The sequence below is a fragment of the Anabrus simplex genome, chromosome 4 (assembly GCF_040414725.1).
Source record: "Anabrus simplex isolate iqAnaSimp1 chromosome 4, ASM4041472v1, whole genome shotgun sequence".
Lineage (NCBI taxonomy): Eukaryota > Metazoa > Arthropoda > Insecta > Orthoptera > Tettigoniidae > Anabrus > Anabrus simplex.
In genome coordinates this window covers 432,217,482-432,242,984 of record NC_090268.1, presented here as the reverse complement: position 1 = coordinate 432,242,984, position 25,503 = coordinate 432,217,482, and positions in this window count along the sequence as shown.

Below are 25,503 nucleotides of genomic sequence, written 5' to 3'. Positions count from 1 at the left end.
GAGACTGTTTATCAACGAACTGAAGCTGAATGCTTCAGTTTCACTGTATATGGAGGAAACGAGTCTTTCTACGACTCACTAGATGGCATCAAAACCTCGTGAGAGATGGGAGGGGCAATTTTTGACGTAATAACTTAATTCACGGTAGAGCATTAGTGAAAGATTCTGCAGCATTTCCTTTATTATTCATTTGATCAGGGTCGTTATAGTAACGAAGAGTTGGTATGGGGAAAATTCAATTGTACGAAAATGTACTAATTGCATTACCTTGTTCACTGCGTCTAAACCCGTTGGACTTATTCCTATAGCACAGCTTAAAGTAGTAGAAGTAGCAGTAGTTGTTGTTGGCGCTGTTGTTGTAAGCAAACACTCTGGAGATGAACCAAATGATACGTTACAGTGCAACGCTAGGTATTTTTGAGCGAGTTCGTAACACAATGATATGACGAGCAGAATCCTGCAGTGCAATAGAGGGGGAAGGGAATATGTTAAAATATAATCAACAGACTGCTTCATTATAGAAATTGAAACTAAATTGTAGCAAATAATATTCGATTTTACAGCACCTGAGATTCTGATACCTCAGTAACTACAAATTTTCAGACCCTCGTTTATATTACCTCTAAGTCTGCACTACATATGAGAAACACCATCCTTTAATACGTCTACGTAACTTTGGAGCACACCATATTTGATACCAGGAGGTACATCTCTACGATTCGGACCTTTCCCTCGGGTTAAACTGCGGAATTTAGCTACAACAAGAAAGATGGAATTATGTGGCCATACCTGGTAGCAGTTCTAGTTGCCGACCACGATACCGCCCGCCTCCTGATTAACACACACACTCTCAGAAGATATCGATCAATTGGCCAAGAGACGTGAAAAGCCGCAGTTTATTAGCCCTCAGGGAAGGTTCGAGATCATTCAGGAGGAATCAGGACACGCCCCCTTAATTTTATTGGCAGATCCAAAAGTAACACAGGAAAGCCTGTGATAGGTTGAAAATTAATTACAGAAATTCGTGATTGGCTAAATTCAAAACTGGCGGAAAGGAAAGGGAACCATTGCCAACCCAAAAATAAATGAACATCAATCCAAAAGAAAAGTTAGGAATACAAAACTTCTTTAAATCATAGATTCTTTCCCTTCGCACCAGGGTGCATGATCATAGTTTTTAGTGGTGTCCCGTGTGAAAAAATATCCAAACTTCTTGATGAATGTCAAACAAAACTCAGGTTAGGCAACTGCACAATAACAAAATATTTCGGTTGTGACATCTTCTGCTTAAAGTTCTAACTAGTTGTATTATTGGTTTCACATTTGATTGATAGAGCAGTTCTTTTAGGAGCTCATTTTGAATGCGCGGCGTAGAGGTGTACCTCCTGGTACAATTATTATTGTTAATATTATTATTATTATTATTGGATACGAAAAAGACCAGAAACTGATCACGCAAAGCTCTCTTAGAAGTTGTGAATTTCTTTCTTTACCAGGCAGCCTTCAATTTTCTCTCATCGTGGTTCTTTCTTCTGCCCACTTGGCTCCTGTTTTCTTCTTGTGGTTTCTCTCTGACTCTGACTCTGACACTTGCTGATTTTCGTTCTGTAGCAGGTTTGGTCTGCCATGTCGGCCAATTTGATTCCTGATTCATCCAGGTCTTGGCGAAATTCCGATGTCCACCAATTTATTTTGATGTTTTTCTGTTGCCTTTGGTAAGATTCTTGTCAGTCTATTTTCTGGAAGGCATTTGATGTGTCCATAAAATTTCAGGCCACCTTTTCTTATATTGGCCGCAAGGTTTGAGAGATCCTTGGTTTTTGTGCGAGACTGCTGTCGGTATCCTCCGTCAGTTAGTTTTGGATCGATAATTTTTCTACGATTTTACGTTCATCTTTCAGGATGTCTTCCAGTACTGTTTTTCTGTGAATATCCAGTGTTTCACTCACGTCTAGTATTTCAGGTTTGATCATGGTGTTATAATGTCGAATTTGGTTAAGATTAGAGACATTTCTCGTTGTAAATATTTTGCATTCGTCCTAGTGCTCTCTTCATTCTCTGGATGCGGACCTTGGGTGCCTTCTTTCCTTTTCCTCTTGGTACTACTGTTCCTCTGATCTCAGTTACTTTTCGACTGTGCCAAATTTCGTGTTCAAATTCTGGAGGTTGCAGTGGTTTCGCATAACCTTGGTTTATGAGAAGGGGATTTGTAAACCGATTTTTCTGAGCATTCCTTGAGGGTTTCGATTTGGGTGATTGCCTGTTGTTTGTTTGTTTGTTGCGTGAATCGCGAGATCATCTGCGAAAGCGAAACAGGAGATATTTACATATTTCCTTGTCGCACAAAATGGTTGCCAATTTCCTTGAGCTTTTATAGCTTGTTCCTATTCTCTGATGATTTTGTCCTGGGCTATATTAAAGAGTAGTGGGTTAAGTCCATCTCCTCATCGGACATGGTTTTCCTGGAAATTTTCATATATATTTCCCATGAATTTTACTTGAGAGAATGTGTTTAGGAGAGTTAGTCTGATGATTTTTTGAGTCTTGTTATTCAGTCCGTATTCATCAGTGCTTGTAAGAGGGATTGCCGTGCAATGGAGTCGTATGCTTTCTGTAAGTCCACGAAGGTGCAGATTGTGGATTGTTTTCTGGTGTGTCGTAGTTTTAAGATGGTTTTCAGATTGAGCATCTGTTATGCACAGGATTTGTGGAGCCTGAAGCCCGCTTGGTATTCGCCTGTGAGTGGTTCTAGTTGTTCCTGTGTTCTTTGGAGGAGGGCTGCGGAGAGGGTTTTGCATGTGGCTTGTACCAGGGAAGTTCGCCTGTAATTGTTCACATTTTTATGAAGCGGAACGAGTAGGGCGTTTGTCCAATTTATTATTATTATTATTATTATTATTATGATTATTATTATTATTATTATTATTATTATTATTATTATTATTATTATACGGCCTCTCCCTAGTGGTAGACAACACCGTTAACGCCAGAAGGTAGTGTAGTCTCCCGGAGACTTTATGAAATATTGTTAATTTTCTAGTTTGTTATAGGATGCCACTAACTTTGATTTTGAGTGCCACCTAAGGGCTTGAAATTTATGAGCCTTATTGTACATATTCGTGGGTTGCCACCTGTGAAATTAAGTCATATATTTCTATGTATTGTCAGGTCAGTTGAAATCAACCAGTCAATTCCCTGTTCACGTCTATAAATACTGGTGATCTTGTACCCTATGTATCTATCCGGATCTTGAACTGTGGGGCGATAAGTGAGGTTGCTACTGACTTCAGACTAGCTGGGGCAGCATGTGAGGTGGTCTGCTATACTTTGATCTATCTTGTGAACTTACTTGCTTATAGTGACGGGAATATATCAGCGTTGACCTCTAGCATCTACCAGTTAGGGAGTGTTTGCGTTTACTTTAGTTTTATGCAAGCCTAACATTCTGTTAGCTTTAAATATGTTAGTTTCTAGGCCGTCTATGCACGGATTTCAACCCCCTTAGTGGGTATCATGGAATTTCATAACGACGTACGAATGTGGGCTCCCTTTTCTCTTGTCCACTGTCGTTTTGGTGACTTTCTCTAACATCTAAACTTTCTATCTCGCATTCAGGTCCCTAAATCTTTCTACCTTGTCTTGGTCACCGAAGTAATATGGCTTATCATCCTTGTCGCTGGGCCTTCTGCCCATTAATTTTATGGCAAGTCATGTCACGGGATTGTTTGCGTGGGATCATCATCCTAGTATTTCCTTTTTCGGCCTTTTGTATTTAACCCTTTGTTATCGTCACTTTTTCGAATTGTGCCGATGACATAGATGTTACTCCCTCTCAAACAAGAAGCATAAAAACAACACACATTTTTAGTGCGTGTAGTATGAGCTTCTGCACCTCTGCTCCTAGATATTTCAGATCTCCATCTTTTGTTGTTTCTTCCGCTCCTTGTAAGGGCAGCGAGTGCCTAAAAGAGAAAAAGGTAGTAAGCTTTTAGGTGTAAACAATCGTGGTAGTGACCGCCAGACTCTCGTGGCCCTTGTAAACCATAGTTAAATATTCGATTTCCCTCCTCAGTATACCATGGATATATTTCTTCTTCTTCTCTGTTAATTATTGTTAGTTATTAATTTGTTTAGAAGGAATCCACATTAGTCAAATTTAACTTTAAACCTTTTCAGTCTGGGGAACACACAAATTAAATATAAATTATAATACTATATCATACCTGTAAAAGCATATACACTATTGAAGAAAGAATGACATGTTTCGCTCCACAAAAACATCCTCAGATTCTATCAAATCACTTAAATCATACCTATATATATACAGCATTGTTTACGTACCAGGAAAAGTGTTTGTAAACAACAGACAACGCCTCGGAAGATTAGATAAGTACAAAAGTATTTCACTAAATTAAAACGGTGACGGTTGAATACTCATACAATGATTATTTGTTAATACCTTTTCATGTTTTCACCAAACTCACAATCATTAACAAGTTTACGCAACGAAAAGATACTGTCCATATATACGCGTGATTAAGTTACTGTTAATGATTAAGCTCTACAGGTTATAATATTGTGAATATAATTTTTTAAGTGTAGATAGTAATTATTATTATTATTATTATTATTATTATTATTATTATTATTATTATTATTATTATCTGCTCTGTGTGTGTATCACTTGTTGATCCCCAGCTATTCCCTTCCTTCGGAATTATCACCTCTAATTAATTGACTCTGTGAACTCGTGGGTCGCTACATAAATCTCTACGCCACAATTAACGAGGACGCCCACAAAGCCTAAGTGGATTACAAAATCTTAATTGCACGTTCCCTTATCTGCCACCTTCCTCTGCTGTGTCTCAAGGCGATCCTATCTCAAGTTGTGTTTCTTTGAATCGTCCTTCCCAAGAACTGGGGATATGAGGGAGCTAACGTAATTAATACAGAACTTGGTCAAAATGTATCTCTCTCTATAATGGGGAGTCACATGCTCGATATCTTCCTCTGTAGATCGGTTGTAAAGTCAATGTCGCGGATTCGAACTTCGTAGAGTAGAGCAGAGTACCAAAGGGCAGGAAAAGTCCATGTCGTACGATGTTGCCATGCAAAATATCGATGTCAACACTTTCGGTCTTCGGACGAAGAAATTAATAATCCCAAATGACATCTCTTATCAACATGACGGAAAACATTTCCAAAGATGTCTGCATAGAATTTGGTACTGACAAAAGCAAAATAAACTTCATTATTAAAGGAAAGTTTATAAGGCAGAAGAAATAACCATTTCAGCTGATCAACAAATAGAAACTATGACCAAAAGTGAAATGAGCAAGCAATCAAGATCGACCATAAACTTCAGAAAGAAGAACTCATACATATAATGAACCTGCACTCATTCATTTGGTATTCTAAACTTGTCTCAAACAGATCTATAAAACATCAAACAAGGACAATGTTTTCTAAGTACAGACTGTTGTATACTTATTCATGCAGGGAGAATGGGTTGCAATGCGGAGGTTGGAAGGGAACAGAGGAATTCTTGGTGTTATAGCTCTACGCAACCAACAAGTAATAAACGTGAGGAAATACTTTCATTTGCGGACAGATGACAGCATACTACATAAAGATGTAGTTGAAGCAGATATAAACTACATCCCTTCGAATTTACATGAAGGCCACATCAATATAAAGGACACGAACATCCTACACGGGGAGAAGACAGCGAGATGGGCTAGTAAAGAACTTCTGTCAGATACTACAACCAGAACAATGACGAGATAATTGACGAAAACTTTCAAACTCATGGCTGTCCATGGGAGAGTTATTTGCAGACATTGAGGGATTCAACCACGCAATCCAATATAAAATTAAGAGTTATAGGAGCATATCATTAATGATCCCACTACTGAAAATGAAGAGTGCAGGAAATGCAGTACAAACCAAGAAACCATTGAGAACATACTCAGTAACTGAAGATTCCTAGCGCCAAAATCACGCACTGATAGACGTAACGATGTAGGCATATTTGTAATCAAGAAATTGCACTGAACCGATCCTTGCCCTACAAGAGAGTACCTTACTATAAATACTCCCCACAATGTGTGCTCGAAAATGACTTTAAACTCTACTTGGATCGCGTGATACAAACAGATAAAACAACTCTGTACAACAGATAAGGCATAATATTAACAGGCAAAAGCACACATATCTCATTGACATCGCTATCCTGAATGACCATAATTTACAACAGAAATATAGGGAGAATATTGACAAATATACTCCTCTGGATATTGAAGTAGCAAGCATATGGAAACAGGAGAAAGTGACAATTATTTCATTTCTCCTTTCTCCCACTAGCCTCACACCAAAACCATTTACCGAAAACTTACAGGTACTTTTGTTGCTATTTGTTCTACGTCGCACCGACACAAATAGGTCTTATGGCGATGAAGGGATAGGAAAGGCCTAGGAGTGGGAAGGAAGCGGCTGTGGCCTTAATTAAGGTACAGTCCCAGTTTTTACCTGGTGTGAAAATGGAAAACAACGGAAAACCATTTTCAGGGCTGCCGACACTGGGGTTCGAACCCAATATCTCCCGGATGCAAGCTCACAACCGCGCGCCCCTAGCCACACGACCAAGTCGTCCGGTCCTACAGGTACTAAAACTCCCCATCTACACTCACAATGTAGCAAAAGAGGCTGCAATTTTAAAGACCTGAAACATTCGCAGAACATTCTTAATTGCTCAGTACGGACCATAAATAGAAGAGGATGCAATTTATACTTCTACAGTCAACAAGTTCGTGGACAGGTGCCTACAGTTGAGGTAACACTGTATACACTTTCGCACAAATGTCCGGAAGTTCGTGGACTAACCCCTACAATCTAGGCAAGATTGCGCACACACACGTACCACAGACAATTTTGTAGAATTGTTCCTACACCGTAGGGAACACAGTGCACTTACGTACTAAAATCAGTAGTTCGTTGACTGGCACCTTTTGTGCAGGCAACACTTAGTACACTTATGTAACACAGTGAGAAAGTTCGTAGACTGGCACCTACAATGTAGGCAACAGTGTGTACACTTCCCATCTGTATAAATAAAGTTGTATGAGGTCTGCTGTCTGTAATTTGTTTTGCTTTGACATTTTTTAAGATATTTATTCGTTTTAGGTCAACTCAAGACCGAATCGGTGGTTTTTACTTTTCGTGTCTGTTTGTCTGTTTGTCTGTTCCACCATCACGTCGAAATGGCTGGATAGATCTCAACCAAAATTCATATTTAGAGTATACTCATTCCGGGGAAGGTTTCGATATGCATATCATTTTAAAATCTTTGAAGAGACGGGGGGTTCACAGGAAAACCAGAACGGTTTTCCTCGATTTTCTCTTATACTATTGATTTTCTGTAAACTCCGTGGACCGTACGTGAAACATCTCTTCATTATAAACAACTTTCGTAATAATTTACCTTACTCTTCACATGACGGAGAAATTTACTATTTTCTGCGGATACCATGCTCTGCATTGAGTGACCGACAGACCGACAACGAACCTACAGGTTACCATGGCAACCTCTCTGACTGCTTGCCAGCAGGGAAGTAACGTATTGCCATTTTCCTCATCATGCTTTTAAATTCGTGGTTGTTCCTTGGGTAGAAGGCAAGAGAGGCGTCAATCGGCCTATCTGCGGGATATTGGCTGAATATCGTTGAGGTTATAACCGCCGTCGAATAGATTAAGTAATAACACCATTAGTCATCTTCTTATCTGTTTACCTAAGAATCACTGCGCCTAAATTTCTCCTCTGTTACCGCTTTATTATATCCATAACTCATACCAGCATAATTTATTGAAGGGCATTTGATTTTCCAATACATTCACTTGGCATTTACATATTTGTTGTTGTCCTCAGTTATAATCAATTTTCTGTTAATTTCAACTTTCTTAACTCTATTATTTTCTTCCTTAATTACTCCGTATGTACGCGAGTGCTAGAATCTACTGGATATATTTCCATCAAACTTCATATTTAGAACCCACCTGTCCTGGGGTAGGTTTTAGGGCAAATACTGTTTCTAAATCCCTGAACTGACTGGGGGTTTATACGAAACCGAAATCGTGATTTTTCACTCCCACAAAATATACACAACCAAACATAATGGAAATCTACCTGCCTTAATGGAAATTAGTTTCTAAACCTTTTTTTTTCATGTGCATTATTTCGATACGAGGATTAATAAGGAAGATAATCGGACAAAACTCAACAGCGTGTGCGTGTAAAGCGTATTTCTTACAACTTGAAAACTACTGAAGATATTCGAACCAAACTTTATATTTAGCATCCACCTGTCCAAAGGTACGCTTTAAATGTCAATAACATTTCATGTTCCCGGAATGGACTGGTGGTTTGTAGGGAACAGAAATGGTGATGTTAATCTTCCACAATATATACAATACAAGACCAAACTGACTGGAAATCGACCAAACGTGACGGAATTCCATCTCTAAAACTTATTTCTTCATATGCATTTTATAGTCAGGAGGATTAATAAGGGAGATGTCATGAATGGTCGGTTTTACAGGTTAAGTCCAGCGGACATAGCCCAAAAGGTGTTGTACGTGGAGCAGATTCCTTATCTATCTATATAAATAAAATCATAACGACTGTGTGCCTCTACATCGACTATTTTGGCGAAATTTTCGCACAGCTACCCGTTTAAGGGGTAATAATAACCATCTGCATATCTTTTGGTTTAGTTTCTTGAAAGTCCAAACTTTTACCCTCCTCGCCCAAAATCCAGATTGCGGCATAATATGCCAGACGAAAAAGAAAATTGAAATTCGATAAAATTATACTTTTTAGCCTGTAACGGACGGAAAAATTCCAAGATCTTTAAATTCTTCACTTTTTATCCCCGAAGAATATCGAAATATGGAGGCAATTTTAATGATGGTGCGGACCTTCGGAGAATCCTATCACATAACGGATTGCACAATCTCCGTTCAGTTTGGAATGATCTACAACCTTGTTCTTGTGACTTTTTGTCGTATCTGTATCCCTTTTACGTTTGATTTTTCTCTATTAATAGATATTAAGTAAATTTGGACTTTTCTCATAATTCATAAATTCGATCACTTATAGGAAATATAAAATCATCAAAATCTTCACGAAAATTGGCCCACCCAGTAGCCATATGTGAGTCAAATACTATGTATGTAGCTGTCACATAATTATCCGAAAAGTAATGCAATGTGAGATCATCTTACAAAACCTTTACCCTGTTCAACGTTTCTCAATCTGACCCAAGAACAGATGAGATATCATAGGACCAGCCATTTAGGCCACTAAATCCGGCGTCTTATGGTACAATCCTTTGTCGATATGACGTACGTTTAGCAGCAGTTAATCTGTAAATGAAGGTCTGCAATAATTTAAACACTGATGTCGATTTGTAGCGATCGAGAAAGGGTGTGTCTGCTATTGTAATCAGTACTCCCTACACCAACTTTGACTGGCAGTAGAAATGGGGTCCTTCTCCAACTCCTATGTAACTGGCATTATTAAGGAAGGCCTACTATTGTAATGAATAGTTCACTTCTCGATTTGATTTGCAGAAGGCAAGGGAGCATGCAGTTTTGTTTAAAACTCCCCTACTCGATTGTGTTTGGCAGTAGGCAAGGGTGCCCGCAATTATAAAATTTAAAATCTAAAATGTGACTGGCGTTAGGCATAGTGGTCTGCTATTTTGATGGAAACTCACCAGCTTGGTGTGACTGGCAGTAAGCTGGCTGCCAGTAGGAAAAGGGGCCTGACATTATAATGATAACTGCACAACTCAATTTCGACTGATAGTAGGGTAGTTGCCTGCTATTGTAATAGAAACTCCTCAACTGTTATCTGTCTGGAAGTAGGAAAGGGGCCTGCCATTGTAACGAAAACTCCCCACATCCGACTGTGACCGCGCAGTAGGCAATGGGGCCTGCAATTATAATGTAAACTTCCCAACTCGATTGTGAATGGCAGTAGGCAAGTGAGCCTGCCGTTATGTCACAAATCCGTGACCAACACTTTTCATTGGAAACAGCGTATGGGGACCTCCCCATGCTGTTTCTCGGATAACGCCAAGGGACAAGCAATTTTAAAACAATCTTATTTACTGCATGTACAGTATTTACTTCGATATTCGAATACAATGTAGAATACCGTAGCGAAGCACGGGTACATTTGCTAGTATGTAAATATAATTTAGAAGCAAACGATCTTATATTAATTTAGTACATGTGAAGATGAATTTAAAGTTGTAATGAACGGAAATAAAGGATTTAAATATCGTGTAGTACACAGACAACATTAAACACGAGAAGTAAATATAATTAAATCAAGTCACCGATCAAAAGAAATAATAAATGCCTTCTTTCGTGGATTTCTTAAGGTACCAATTTCTTTAATTACTATAGAAATTGTAGCTCTTTATTTCCATGTATGTGCTTTTCTTGCATATGTCGTAGGTATGACATATTTATTGGTCATCATTTATTTAACTATTGTGTTGTTGGCAATCCATTTGGTAGTTAGATTATTGGTTTCTTTGTGTAGGTATTACCAACTTTGTCTTGAAGACTTTCAATAACAATATTACTTAGTATGTTTGAACAGTACCTATCTTAATAATAATTCTATAAACATAAGTGACTATTATTGACGATCATTTTATTTTACTGTGTTCAAGATCTAAGTAAACTATAAACTTTTAGTGAGAGAAATCCTATTTTGTATTCTCCTCAGCTTTATGATGTTCTTCTTCGTTTATTATTATCTCATTTATGCTGAAATGCTTTTTTTAAATTGCAGTAATTAAAATGTCAATTTATTTTCATTTAATTGCCTTTTTTCGTAAGCGTTTGGAATTTAAAAAGGATACAGTTTTACAAAAACAGACTAAAATTGTACAAAATTGCAACAAAAACGGCCAAGTCAAAATTTAAATTAACAAAAAAGTGGGTTAATTATGAGTTAGATTTCTCAAAACAGCGGAACTTACATATTAAACCATTAAGGATATAACTGTGAAAAAAATCTTTTCTGACCATCATTGCTTTGTCTCTACAGGTTTCTCATCCATATTGAAAAATATGCCTTGAGTGACTTGGCCGGTTTTGATACTAGACGCCTCAATTGATCGGTGAGATTTTATACTTTAGGGATTTTCAGATAATATCTTAGTGCAGTACCGGGGAAAAATTAATTTTTATCAACTTACAAAATCTTCGCGAGCGAAGCCATGGGTAACAGCTAGTACGCAATAAGATCGAGGACTGGCGCCTACAGTACAGGCAACACTGAGTACACTTATATACCACAGTGAGAAAGTTCGTGGACTGGCACCTACAGCTGAAGCTTCACCTAGTCTTTTGACCTGCTTTTTTCTGGCTATTTCCGGTCGTGGTGATACGGGTTAGCGAATATACATATGTTTTGGACGAACTTGAATTTCGCCCGTTGCTGAAACTACGACATTTTCAAGTTCCACCGTTCACATGCAACTACCGTTCACAACAAAGAACATAGTTCTGCTTACAATGTATCGACCAACTGCCTCTTGCTAGGACCAGTGAAGAACTGGACAATCGTGTTTTCTGAAAAATAACCCGGGAAAACTCTCAAAACCATGTGAAAGGATCTGTAAGCTTCCTTAACAATCTTGTTAATATAATTACCCCAATGAAGAATATTCCTTATATTAACCCTCTACTGTATACTGTTGCCGTTAGGCAACAAATAACTTTTCACCTGTATAAATGGATAAATATTGTAGCCAGAGGTAGTTTTACGGCACACCTTCAACTGTACAGTCAATTAAAGACATATACCAGTAATGCCTTGCTTTTTTTACCCTGTCAACATCCACGCGTACCAACCACCGTTTATTTTATGTGCGCCTTTCCCGTCACATTACCACAGGCTTCAGGAGTACCTCTGGCTCAACCTCAAAGACATTACCGACGTTCGGTCGTGCAGGTTGTACTTGCGCCTTGCAGTACGTACCCATGGCCAGTAGGCAGTAATGTTAGGTCTTTGAATGTTAAAAGCTTAGCGTAAAAGCATGAAAATTCATCTATATATCCCGCTATGGCAATCCACATCGCATACGAGAGTTAAGCTATTAGCCCCAGTTAAGAATTGCTGGTACATCTAAAACACTGAACGTACCGGTATGTTGAACATTAAACGAAAACGAAAAATAATTCATGCAGTAGAAGGTTAACTCCTAGGTACCTAGCCTACAGAGTTTCTCCCAAGAGCTACTATCACCCCATCAACACGATCATTAAGACTGAGAGGACTTTCCCTCTTGGTGAAACTTACAACTTGACTTTTCTCCTCATTTATTATCATGCCATTATCCGGTGTCCATTCAACAATATGGTCTCGGTCTTCCTACCGTCGTTCACAATACCGTAACTCTCTTACTACTCTATAGAGTAGGGGTGGCCACTGACCTTAATTTTGGGAGCCGCAAATTTAGGACAAAATTGGGAGCATGTTTAGAAAATGATTTATAAAATGAAGACACGTTTTTCATTTTATAACAAATGAAGGAACATTTATTTTCAACACTACACAGAACATTATTGTCCCGGTACACCTCAAGGAATGAGATTTTACTTTTGAAAAGTGCTTTCTGGTGAGTTCATTTTTGCTGGTAATTTTTCGTTGTCTGGCTGATAATTGGTAAGCGCAGTTCGCACAAGTTCACTTAAATGTTCATCAGTTAGTTCAGATCGATATTTGGATGTAATACATTTAAGCGTTGAGGACATTGATTCACGCATATAAGTAGTCCCAAAGACTGAGATAAGTCTCTTGGCACACTCTTTTGTTAGTAGGTATTTTTCTTCTGGAACATTCTTCCAAAATTCTATGGTTGAAACGCCACTTCGTTTGAGTCATTTTAGTCCTTCGTCTTCTTGTAGTTCTAGTAACTCCAACTCTACATCTGCTGTATCCTTTGTTATTGGTGCTGAAACAGGACTGCCATCGCCCACAATATCATCAGAAAAAGGATTTTCCAGGAATGAAAATGAAGGTTTAAGTGATCTCAAGTCATTAAATCTACCATTGGTTTCTTCAGCAAGGCCAGACATTTTACTCATGTAATCCTCAGTTTCCATCTGAACGTCAGGAAGGCCTTCAGTGATTTTCTTCAAACATTTGAAGTGAGAAAATGTTTTATTTTGAAGGTCTTTCCCCAAAAGCTTTAACTCGCTATGAAAGCTAAATGCAGTCTGGGCCAAATCAGAAATAAGTTTTCTCTTCCTTTTAAAGTTATGTTTAGCGTTTTTAAATGCTGGACCATATCTGTAAAAAAACAAAAAGCCAAATCTAACAACCACTGGGGGTCATTAAGTTCAGGGAATGATTTTCCTTTTTCTTACATAAACTGTTTGATTGGATCAAGTAATTCAAAAAAATCTGCCAAGAAAATTGCTCACTGATATCCATCTTACTAAACAGTACCATGATACATCATCAGGAAGCTCATCATTGTTCATATCTTCTATAAAAGATTTGAACTCTCGGTGTGTTTTGGCACATGAGCGAGTACAGTTCACAATGTTTTGAATTACCTGCATAATATGCGGGTACTGAAAACATTTTGCTGCTAAATGTACAGGTGGGAAATCAGGAAAAAATATGTCAGCATTTAAAAGCCCACTAAGCCCTTGTTTCATTGCTGTCATAGATGGTGCACCATCGATGGCACTGCTGACAATGTTACCGAGAGGCACTGAGATTTTCGGTAAAACACCATCCAGGGCTTCGTTAATGTCAGAACCACGCGTAGTATCCTTCAAGGTAACCAGGTCTAAAAGTTCTTCTACCACCTGCAAGTCCTTTGACACATACCTCACAAATATGGCTAGTTGTGGTTTATATTTGATATCAGTAGACTCGTCCAGAGCCAGACTTACTGCTGAGCACTCGCTTAGATATTTTTGTAAATTATTTAAAATATCCGCACTAATAACAGAAACTAGCCTTTCTTTTTTGTGTCCAGCAGCGGGCATTTCGTTGATCAGTCTCTGCAGTTTCTTATTTTCAGGTTTTAAAACAGAAATAATGTATGCCTTCTTAGGAATAAACTCCCCCTCTCTGCAAGGCTTTTTTACTTTTGCAATATTAAAAGCCAAGATGAAGCCAGCTTCGGTTATCAAATCTGCTTCTTTGGTAAAAATTGGCATAACCCTATTCTGACCATGAAGTTTTTCCTTTAGTGATTTTAGTTTGGTTTTCCTTAACTCAGAGCCAACAGAAAAATCTTTGTTGAAACCGCTATGGTTATTGTCACGACGGCGTTTTAGATTACTGGCCTCGAACTGTGACAAAGTTATTTGAAACAAAAGGCACGTGGGCTTACCGTTTCTTTCTACAAAAACGAATTCTTCCTCCCAGTCGGTATTAAAAGCTAGATTCTCCTCTTCATATTTACGCTTCCTAGGCAGCACCGCAACTGTTCGGACACCAGGCCTACTGACACGGCACACAACAACTGCACAGAGAAAAGTATCGGCTCTCGCTACTGCCTACACTTGAACGCGACTGGTTTCACTTCACGAAACTGACTCACTGACACACTCTCCCGCTCAAAGCACTATCTGACAGAAGGCCCCGGTACTATCTTCACCTCCCATCCCTCACCACTGACCTACAGCGCTAGTAACGTTAAGCCGCACGTCGCTACTACGGATTGCCACCGGCCGCGAGATGTTGTTAGTTTCTATTAATTATATCATTTAATTTTACTCCAAGGTTGGTGTCAAGAGCCGCACAACACTGACTCAAGTGCCGCATGCGGCTCGCGAGCCTCGTTGTGGCCAGCCCTGCTATAGAGCATAACATCATACGCTAATAAGCGTATCTGTGATTCAATATCTTTACTCATATCATTTATATATAAGAAAAATATAGGTCCAATAATATTCCCCTGCGGAAACCACCCCCCTTCCCCCTACCCTCATTCTTAACCATTACAGGGTCAAATAACACTTTACCTACTCCAATTCTCAGAGTTCTATTTTATATAAATGTAGCCACCCATTCAATCGCTCTTTTGCCTAGTCGAATAGCCATCATTTTCATCAGTAATCTCCCGTGATCTACCCTATCAAAAGACTTGGGTAGGTCAATAGCGAAGAAGTCCATTTGACCTCCTGAATCTAAAATATATTTTTATTTATTTATTTATTTATTTATTTAGGATGTGTGTTCTGCCAGAATCGTAGTATAGTAAGTGGGGTTGACTCAAGGTGCAGTAAAGCTAATGCAGTGAGCTCGCAGTTGCGATTAACAGTATTCTGTAAGAGAGAAGTCAGCTCCCGGACGGAACTATTATTACATCGGTCTGTTTACAGCAGGTTGGACTCAGGATGCCTTATTCATTAAGTTAGAAGTAACAGAAAAGAAAGTAGAGAGAATATTTCCTAGTACAAACAGGTGGGGAAAATGACAAGAGGGTACTCGGAATGAGAAGATGTATGTTAGGAATAAACTCGATGGGTTGAGCTGGACGCATCAAACGGCTTCGGTGGTGGGTCATGTGAGGCAAACAGAGGAAGGTAGGTGACCTAGCAGAATAATTGAGCCTTTTCCTTTTCTATTTGCGTTACGTCGCACCGACACAGATATATTTTATGCCGACGATGGGATAGGAAAGGCCTAGGAGTGGAAAGGGTGTGGCCGTGGCCTTAATTAAGGTGCAGCTCCAACATTTGCATGGTGTGAAAATCGATAAACCATGGAAAACCATCTTGAGGGCCGCCGACTATGGGGTTTGAACCCACTGTCTCCCGGATGCAAGCTCACAGCTGCGTGCCCCTAACCACACGGCCAACTCGCCCGGTAATTGAATCTATTATGGTAATAATAATAATTTCATGTGGCTATTTCAAGCCGAGTGCAGCCTTTCTAAGGCTAAGGCAGACCCTCCGATGAGGGTGGGCGGCATCTGCCATGTGTGGGTAAATGCGTGTTATTGTGGTGGAGGATAGTGTTATATGTGGTGTGTGAGTTGCAGAGATGTTGGGGGCAGAACAAACACCCAGCCCCCAAGTCACTGGAATTAACCAATGAAGGTTAAAATCCCCGACCAGGCCGGGAATCGAACCCAGGACCCTCTGAACCTATTTTCAAATTCATTTAATAAGTCATTTAAGGAAATGCTCTGTAAAGAATCCGTAGGGAAACTACCACCTGAGTGAAATCCCTGTATACGGATCAGTGATTGTTGAAATATGACCATTCTTCTTCTTCTTCTTCTTCTTCTGTTTACCCTACAGGGTCGGTTTTTCCATCGGACTCAGCGTGGGATCCCATCTCTACCGCTTCAAGGGCAGCATCCTGGAGCGTGAGACTTTGAGTCGGGTGGTACAACTAGGAAGGACGAGCAGTACCTCGCCCAGGCAACTTCACCTCCTATCCTGAACAGGAGCCTTATGGGGGGATGGAAAGATAGGAAGCGGTCGACATTTGCCGGGAGGAGAAGTGGGAAACCACGGAAAACTACTTCCGGAATGGCTGAGGTGGGAATAGAACCCATCTCTACTCAGTTCACCTCCCGAGGCTGAATCGACCCCGTTCCAGCCCTCGTACCACCTTTCAAATTTCGTGACAGAGCCTGGAATCGAACCCGGACCTCAGGGGGGGGGCAGCTAATCACACTAACCACTACACCACAGAGGCAGACGTCAGTGTTCATTTAACTTTTTACCATTACGGAGCACGTGGAATACATATTAATTCGATCGTACCTCCTTCATAAATTACCAACTACTCAACGTTCTCGTCATAGGAATGCGTTGTGAGGAAATAAATGCGTGCTGTGATGTGACCTCGTAGGTATGTTATTTATGTGCGTTGGACTCGGAGTATTGTGGATTCGAATCCCATGCTGGACATCCCGAAAATGGTTTCTCTCGGTTACCCAGAGGGTACGAAGAGAAATGTGGGTAAGATTGCAGGAATTCAGAGGGAATAGTTAGCTGATGACGTGTGTACTTGTTGGGAGAAGCTGAATCTGCGGACCAAGAAATCTGATTGAGTGACACAAGCCTTTCGCATAATTACCTTTACTCATCTGATGGTATTCATACATTAAAAAAAAATGTTAGGATATATTCTAATACATCTAATTTACGAATTGTTGTAGATAGCACAACACAAACACCCGTAAACTGCTGGAAAATATAGTGGTTGTGACGGAACACGTGGTTAAACGCAGTGAGAACTTAAAGGAACAAGATTAATAACCAGTGTCATGTCATGGATACTTACCACGAATTGCTGAAGAAGATGCGCACTTTTTCATATTCATATTTAGCAGGTTATCTTCCCTGGTCTCTTAGTGGCTACTGATGTACATTCCACCCAATGACTACTGTAGTTTCAGAGAACATCAAAACCAGTGTAGGGAGCTAGCACTCACGTTCTTCCGGAGTCGGAACAATCAGCCAACCAGCGGTGCTTCCAAGGTTATCTTCTTCTTTACCTGTTTACCCTCCAGGATCGGTTTTTCCCTCGGACTCAGCGAGGGATGACACCCCTACCGCCTCAAGGGCAGTGTCCTGGAGCTTCAGATTCTGGGTCGGGGGATACAACTGGGGAGGATGACCAGTACCTCACCCAGGTGGCCTCACCTGCTATGCTGAACAGGGGCCTCGAGGGGAATGGTAAGATGGGAAGGGATAGACAAGGAAAATGGAAGGAAGCGGCCGTGACCATAAGTTAGGCACCATTCCGGCATTTGCCTGGAAGAGAAGTGGGAAATCACGGAAAACCACTTCCAGGATGGCTGAGGTGTGAATCGAACCCACCTCCACTCAGTTGACCTCCCGAGGCTGAGTGGACCCCGTTCCAGCCCTCGTACCACTTTTCAAATTTCGTGGCAGAGCCGGGAATCGAACCCGATCCTAAGGGAGTGGCAGCTAATCACACTAACCACTACACCACAGAGGCGGACTCAAAGGTTATCGAACAATTAAACCGTGTATTTGCTAGACCAGTCCTTCTGGAGTCCAAAACTGTTCCAAAATAACTTTTATGTTAATTTTTGCCCATCACTTGTGACCAGCCTGGTGTGCGCTATTCGCTGCTAACGGGAAGCGAAGTAGCATACGAGACGCCAAAGCTGTTATAGCTCTCAGTGTACCGTGTGACGTCAGAAGCCTGCTTAGTCTACTCGAGAAGTTGCCGAGACACCCCTCGCTACTCTCGGACTGTACCGGCGTCTATTCACAATAACAGAGATCTTGTGATGAAAGAAATTCCAATTTAAAAGTAATGCCTCGAGTCGCACTTGGAGATTTATTTGGCTCGTACAGTGTCGTATTCCTGGAGGACCAGTTTCTCTTATTAGGACTGTTGGTAGGTGACCAGGGAAGACAAGCTCCGGTCATTAGGCTGCGATGAGATTACAGTGGCAGGGGACGGCGTGTTTTCTCACAAGACCTGGACAAATCACTGCCCCCTGGGGGGAAACAGAAGCGATGGCGATCGATACGGGCGGGTCCTTCGATATGTATCGACAGTCGCCAGACTTATTATCATTACTGTGGGGCAGTCCCCTCCTCTATACGCCCCCTCATCAAGGACAAAACACATTTAGAGAATGAGTAAACGGCAGGAATTGAGGACACATGACACAGTGCTGCGATCCTTTCCTTTCGGTCCATTCCAAGGAGAGCCCGGAGCTACTTCTGCGCTTCCAGTGTCTCAGCCTTCAGTCCTCCGACCGAGCTCGGTAGCTGCAGTTCGCTTAAGTGCGGCCAGTATCCACTAATCGGGAGATAGTGGGTTCGAGCCCCACTGTCGGCAACCCTGAAGATGGTTTTCCGTGGTTTCCCATCTTCACACCAGGCAAATGCCGGGTCTGTACCTTAATTAAGGCCACGGCCGCTTCCTTCCACTTCCTAGGCTTTCCTATCCCATCGTCGCCATAAGACCTAACTGTGTCGGTGCGACGTAAAGCAAATAGCAAAAAATAAAAATAAAATAAAAATATGGGTGTGAACGTCTGGTGGAAATGTGTAACTGGCACACAACTGTTTCTAAAAGTATTGGTCAATGAGGGAAGGAAATATTGGTACTGTATTGTTTGGACCATAAGGCACGCCAACCCAGAGCCTCATTTGGATTTTAGGTTGCAAATCTAAGAAAAATATATACATATTTATCAATGAAAATTGTATCAAGGAAAGTTATACTTAACGCATAGGCAAAAAATATGTTTCTTTCTTTCTTTCTTTCTTTCTTTCTTTCTTTCTTTCTTTCTTTCTTTCTTTTTTAATCTCGTGTACATTCCGGGGTTGGTTTTTCCCTTTACTACCGACCTTGACTACCTCAAGAGCAGTGTCCTGGAGCACGAGACTTTGGGTGGGGGATACAATTGGTAAGGAGGACCAGTACCTCACCCAGGTGGCCTCACCTGTTATGCTAAACAGGGACCATGTGGGTAATGGGGAGATTGGAAGTGATAGACAAGGAAGAGGGAAGGAAGCGGCCGTAGCCTTAAGTTAAGTACCATCCCGGCATTTGCCTAGGAGAAGTGGAAAATCACGGAAAACCACTTCAAGGATTGTTGAGGTGGGAATCGAAACCCCTCTACTCAGTTGACCTCCCTAGGCTGAGTGGACCCCGTTCCAGCCCTCGTATCACATTTCAAATTTCATGGCAGAGCTGGGAGTCAAACCCAGGTCTCCAGCTTTGGCAGAAAATCACACTGACCACACCACCACAGAGGCGGACGGCATAAAATATCACGTTGCATAATGAAATCACAGGAACTCATGTTTAGTTCTCAATTTATTCATTATCACTCCTAATGGTGGTGTTCATTACCAGTTTCTGGTTTTTCAGCAAGCACTCTATCTTCAGTACATTAACCCTGGAGTGGTCGCGATGGGTCTACGAGACCCGGGCGGCCGTACTTATTGATGTTCCTGTTGTTGGAATGCACCGAACGCTTCCGCCTTTCTGATAGCTTCTTGGCTCCCGACCGTCAACCGAACACAGTAGCCCTCTCTCAGTTGTCTTGGAAACATTTGAGCGTACAGGCTATTCAGGGTCTCACAGACCCGGTGCGACTGTTAACGTTAGTCTTTGTTGTCAAACTTTGCATTGTTACTTTTAGTACAATTTTTGTTCTGTGTAATAATGGATGAAGCTAATTCTGGGTATAACTACCCTGTGCAAGCACTGAACACAGAAATTCCTAGGAAAAGAAAGAGATGTCATTTCTGCACAACAAACAAAGACAGGAAGACATCCTTCATCTGTCCCAAGTGCAAAATTTCATTTGCGGAGAACATGGACAACTTGGCTACAGAATGTGCATAAAAATTGGTTAAAGTGATGTTTCCCTGTACTTGGATGTGTTTCTAAAACTAATTTGATTTTGATTTTATAAATTATGATACATAATTCACACATACCTAAAAAAATCCATATTTTTGTACCAATAGTTCAAGTGTGAAATTCTGAAAAATATGTTTTATTAAGACTGTGTAGAAAATAGATGAAACTGTTGCTTTGTGCATGTAGAGGCAGGAAAAAGTGAAAAAAAAATTAAATTACATTTTACTCTTACCATACTTTCACAAGTTAACAGAAAACAATCAGTTTTTGAGTGTAATTATAAAAATACACTTTTTGGTTAAGAAACAGGCTAGTTAAATACTGTATTCATGTAAACTGCATTAAGATAAACTAAATAACGTCCAATAATTCTGTAACTGGAAATAAAGTATAAAAATCTAATAGTAAATGACTGCGAAAAAATGGGTCTGAGAGACCCGGTGCGACCATTAATATTGACAAAACCCATGCGACCACTCCAGGGTTAAGTGCGTTTCTGATACTGCATTACTTGAATGACTGTTCCGTAGTAATCCCTGCAGAGCAAATATGCAGTTAGTGATGTCGAGGAGGAGTGGCTCGAACAGGAAGCAGCGTCCTTCACTTGTTCAGGCGTTGGGGCAGGTGCCTTAACGGTGGAGGTGAGTATCGTTTGACTATGAGCAGCATGCAGTCATTCTGATATACAGTATTATATACTGTCCAGTGAATATAACGCAAGTTTCTAGACTAAAAACATGTTTGACAACTACGATTGACCTGATCACCGAGCGAGTTGGCTGTGCGGTTAGGGTCGGGTAGCAGTGAGCTTAATTTTGGGAGATGGTTGGTTCGAATTCTACTGTTGGCAGGCCTGAAGATGACTTTCCGTGGTTTCCCATTTTCATAGCAGACAAATTCTGGGACTGCTCCTTAATTAATTCCGTGGCCCCTTTCTTCCCAGTCGTAACCTGTTCCTTGCATCGCCCAAAACCTTCGATGTGCTAGTGCGATGTTCAACCACTAGAAAAACAATATACGTAATTTTCTCCGCCATAAGGGAAATCATAGAATCATTGATACGTATTTTTGGATGTTTCCTTCGTTTTTTGTTTTTTTCTTGCTATTTTGCTTTACGTCGCACCGACTCAGATAGGTTTATGGCGACGATGGGATAGAAAAGGCCTAGGAATGGGAAGGAAGTGGCCATGACCTTAATTAAGGTACAGCCCCAGCATTTGCCTGGTGTGAAAATGGGATACCACGGAAAACCATCTTCAGGGCTACCGACAGTGGGATTCGAACCCACTATGTCCCGGATGCAAGCTCACAGCTGCGAGCTCCTAATCGCACGGCCAACTCGCCCGGTGTTTCCTTCTTAGTAGCCTCTTACGACATGCACGGATCCAGATAATGTATACCTTCACCGCACGAATAGAGGCGTTGAATCAATCAATCAATCAATCAATCAATCAATCAATCAATCAATCAATCAATCAATCATGTTCTTCATTTAGGGCTGTCGCCCAAGTGACAGATTACCTATAAATTGTTTTCCGTAGCCTTTACTTCAATGATTTCAAAGCACTTGGAAATCTTACGAATTTTGCCATAACAAATAACGAACAGTCATATGAACGCGTTTTCCTGGCATTATTTCACGGACTATCTCGTTAACTTGAAGTTAACATTTAACTCCCGCTGGATGAACTACCTTATAACTGTGTTTGTTCTGTCTGATCATTTAACCCACACTGTTCTTAACCTGAGGTTAGAATTTAACTGCCACTTATTGAACAAGTTTATGACCGTGTTTGTTCTGTCTGATCACTTCACACACCCTGTCGTTAACTTGAGGTTAACATTTAACTGCCACTGGATAAACAACCTTATAACTGTGTTTGTTCTGTCTGATCATTTAACCCACACTGTTCTTAACTTGAGGTTAGAATTTAACTGCCACTTACTGAACAAGTTTATGACCGTGTTTGTTCTGTCTGATCATTTAACCCACACTGTCCTTAACTCGAGGTTAGAATTTAACTCCCAGTGATTGAACAACCTTACAACCGTGTTTGTCCTGTCTTATGATATCACACACACTGTCGTTAACTCGAGGTTAACATTTAACTCCCGCTGGATGAACTACCTTATAACTGTGTTTGTTCTGTCTGATCATTTCACACACCCTGTCGTTAACTTGAGGTTAACATTTAATTGCCACTGGATAAACAACCTTATAACTGTGTTTGTTCTGTCTGATCATTTAACCCACACTGTTCTTAACCTGAGGTTAGAATTTAACTGCCACTTATTGAACAAGTTTATGACCGTGTTTGTTCTGTCTGATCATTTAACCCACACTGTCCTTAACTCGAGGTTAGAATTTAACTCCCAGTGATTGAACAACCTTACAACCGTGTTTGTCCTCTCTTATGATATCACACACACTGTTGTTAACTTGAGGTTAATATTTAACTGCCACTGGATGAACAACCTTATAACTCTGTTTGTTCTGTCTGATCATTTCGCACACACTGTCGTTAACTTGAGGTTAACATTTAACTGCCAATGGATGAACAACCTTACGTCTCTGTTTGTTCTGTCTGATCATTTCACACATACTGTCGTTAACTTGAGGTTAATATTTAACTGCCACTGGATGAACAACCTTATAACTCTGTTCTGTCTGATCATTTGATATACACTGTCGTTAACTTGAGGTTAACATTTAACTGCCAATGGATGAACAACCTTATGTCTGTGTTTGTACTGACTGATCATTTCACATACACTGTCGTTAACTTGAGGTTAACATTTAACTGCCAATGGATGAACAACCTTATGTCTGTGTTTGTTCTGTCTGATCATTTCACACATGGTTAGCGTGCTGGCCTTTGGTCTCAGGGGTCCCGGGTTCGATTCCCGGCAGGTCGGGAATTTTAAACATCATTGGTTAATTTCCCTGGCACGGGGACTGGGTGTATGTGTTGTCTACATCATCATTTCATCCTCATCAAGACGCGTATGTCGTCTACGGGCGTCAAAACAAAAGGCCTGCACCTGGCGAGCCGAACCCGTCCTGGTATTTCCCGGCACTAAAAGCCATACGCCATTTAATTTCACACACACTGTCGTTAACTTGAGATTAGCATTTAACTGCCAGTGATTGAACAACCTTATAACCGTGTTTGTTCTGTCTGATAATTTCACACACGATGTCGTTAACTTGAGGATAACATTTAACTGACATTGGATGGAGGATAGTTGCCTAGTTGTACTTCCTCTTAAAATAATAATCACCACCATCACCACCATCACCACCTGACATTGGATGAACAATGTGTTTGCTCCGTCTCATCATTTCAGACAGACTCTCGTTAACTTGCGGTTAAGATTTAACTGACACTGATTGAACAACCTTATAACTTTGTTTGTTCGTCTCATCATTTCACACACACTGTCATTAACTTGAGGTTAACATTTAACTGCCAGTGATTGAACAACCTTATAACTGTGTTTGTTCGTCTCATCATTTCACACACACTCTCGTTAACTTCAGGTTAAGATTTAACTGACACTGATTGAACAACCTTATAACTGTGTTTGTTCGTCTCATCATTTCACACACACTCTCGTTAACTTGAGGTTAAGATTTAACTGACACTGATTGAACTAACTTATAACTGTGTTTGTTCGTCTCATCATTTCACACACACTGTCATTAACTTGAGGTTAACATTTAACATCCGCTGATTGAACAAGCTTATAAACGTGTTTGTTTTGTCTGATCATTTCACACACACTGTCGTTAACTTGAGGTTAACACATAACTGCCGCTGGATGAACAAACTTATGACCGTGTTTGTCTGGTCTCATCTACCGATCATTTGATGGACTGCAATGGGTCCCTCTCCCACAGACTACTGCCATGAACTTTAACTAACAGCAGGCCGACAAAGTTTCAGATTTGATTGCAACTTCTTCTCGCCTCCCGCGGGAGGAAATACTTCCGGAAGGAGAATCTTCGAACAAATTTGCTCGTAAAATATCTTACAGATCCCCAAAGTTCTATCAAGAAAGAGATAATTTCACAATCCCCCGGCAATTCTCTGAGCAGAATAGTAACGATCTTAGCTCTGCCTCCATCCTTTATGCATCTGTTTTGGATGAATACATAGTCGCACAAGAAAATAATAAACACATAGTTGTGTATTGTTACAAATAAAATTACCAGATTTATATTGCATTGTTGAGAATAAACCCTACCTTTTCCATATTGTATTGTTATGAATAAACACTGCCTGTTCTACACTGTATTGTTACGAATAAACACTGTTTTATATTGTATTGTTACATATAAACACAGTTTATATTGCATTGTTACGAATAAATATTCTTTTATATTGTGTTGTTACGAATAAACACTATTTTATATTGTATTGTTACGAATAAACACTGTTTATATTGTGTTGTTACGAATAAACACTGTTTATATTGTGTTGTTACGAAAAAACACTGTTTTATATTGTATTGTTACGAATAAACACTGTTTATATTGTATTGTTACGAAGCAACACTGTTTATATTGTGTTGTTAAGAATAAGCAGTATGTTTTATATTGTATTGTTACGAATATACATTGTTTTATATCGTATTGTTACGAATAAACACTCTTTTCTATTGTATTGTTACGAATAAGCAGTATGTTTTATATTGTATTGTTACGAATAAACAGCATGTTTTATATTGTATCGTTACGAATAAACACTCTTTTATATTGTATTGTTACAAATAAGCAGTATGTTTTATATTGTATTGTTACGAATAAACAGAGTTTTATATTCTATTGTTACGAATAAACATTATTTTATATTGTATTGTTACGAATAAGCAGTACGTTTTATATTGTATTGTTACGAATAAACTCTCTTTTATATTGTATTGTTACGAATAAACAGTATGTTTTATATTGTTTTGTTACGAATAAACACTCTTTTATATTGTATTGTTACGAATAAGCAGTATGTTTTATATTGTATTGTTACGAATAAACACTCTTTTATATTGTATTGTTACGAATAAGCAGTATGTTTTATATT